We start from the raw sequence: 1,933 nt of genomic DNA, 5'->3' as shown, positions 1-1,933 counted from the left end.
AAAGATGACATAAAAATGGCCAATAGACATGAAAAAATGCTCAAGGTCAATCATCAGAGTGATACAAATGAAAACAACAATGTGGTATTAACTCACACCTGTCAGAATGGGTACTATCAATAAATCAATAAACAGCAAGTGCTGGTGAGGATGTGGAGAAAAGGGTACACTATTTCACTGCTGATGGGAATGCAGATTGGTGCGGCCACTATGGAAAACAGTGTGAAATTTCCGCAAAAAATTAAAAATAAAACTTCCATTTGACCCAGTGATACCATTTCTGGGAATATATCCTAAACACACCAAAACACAAATCAGAAAAAATATATGCACCCCTATGTTCATAGCAGCATTATTTATAATAGCTAAGATTTAGAAACAGTGCCCATCAGTAGATGAATGGATAAAAAAGCTGTGGGACATTTATACTATGGAATACTATATAGCTGTAAAAAAAAAAAAAAAAAAAAAAGAGGGAAATCTTACTCTTTGGTACAGCGTGGATGGACCTGGAAAATATCATGCTAAGTGAAATAAGCCAAACTGAGAAAGACAAATATCACATAATCTTACTTATTTGTGGAATCTAATGAACAAAAATAATTGACCAACAAAATAAGACCTGAAGCAGGGAGGCATGGAACAAATTGACATGCCTTGATGTAGGGTTGGGGGAAACAAGAAGAAAGAAACCAAAGAACTTATATACTTACTAGAGACCTGGTGCACAAAATTCATGCACAGGGGTTTGTCCCTCAGCCCAGCCTGCACCCTCCCCAATCTAGGACCCCTTGGGGGGACATCCCTCTCACAATCTGGGACCGATGGCTCCTAACCACTCACCTGCCAGTTTGCCTGATTGCCTCTAACCGCTTCTGCCTGCCAGCCTAATCGTCCACAACTGCCCTCCCCTGCCATTCTGATCACCCCCAACTGCCCTCCCCTGCTGAAACCCACCTCCTCCACTGGGACCCGCCTCCTCTGTGCTGCGTGGAGCCTCAGGACCCCCAGGCCTCACTATGCAGAACAGCTGCCAGGCCCCACCTCTGCTGTGCACGTGGCCATCTTGTGGTGGCCATCTTGTGGTAGCCATCTTGTGATGGCATCACGCGTGAGAACTAGGCTTTTATTAGTATAGATATGCATAGCCCATGGACATGGGCAATAGGGTGGTGAAGACCTGAGGAAAGGAGGAGGAAATGGGAGATACCTGTAATACTATCAAGAATAAAAATATATTTAAAAATATAAATAAAATAAAAGGCAACAAGTAACACTAAAAGGGCAGGAGATAGGAGAGAGCGAGTCATTCATCATTGAGATATGTTGAAGGTCAGACCAATATTGCATCTTGGAGTCAAACAGCAAATAGATCCCACAAAGAAAATTAACTTTGGATTTCTTTTCAATTGTGTGTTATCGCTCTTGTACAGTATCTTCAATTAGTTGTTAGAAAGAAGCATTATTAAAAGTGCTTTATCTTTAAAAAAAAAAAGCTATGATACATTTACACAATGGAATACTATGTTGCCATAAAAAAGAAAGAATCTTTACCCTTTGTAACAGAATGGATGGACCTGGAGAGTATTATGCTAAGTGAAATAAGCCAGTCAGAGAAAGTTAAATACCATGTGATCTCAATAATATGTAGAATCTAATGAACAAAATAAACTGACAAACAAAATGGAACCAGAAGCAGGAATACATTGAACAGACTGGCTGGTGCCAGACTGGAGGAGTGTGGGGTTGACTGGATAAAGAAGGTGAAAGGATTAGCTAAACAACAAATATGTATACCTTATGGACATAAACAATGATTTGATGGTGAAGGCAGGAGGAGGTGGTGGTAGGTGGAGGTGGGCAAAGGGCAAGGAAAATGGGAATTCCATTTTTAATTATGTTAACACTAGAGGTCCCGTACACAAAATTTGTG

This window comes from Myotis davidii, unplaced genomic scaffold (genome assembly GCF_000327345.1).
Source record: "Myotis davidii unplaced genomic scaffold, ASM32734v1 scaffold2251, whole genome shotgun sequence".
NCBI classification, from domain to species: Eukaryota; Metazoa; Chordata; class Mammalia; order Chiroptera; family Vespertilionidae; genus Myotis; species Myotis davidii.
Note: the sequence above shows the minus strand (reverse complement) of the source record.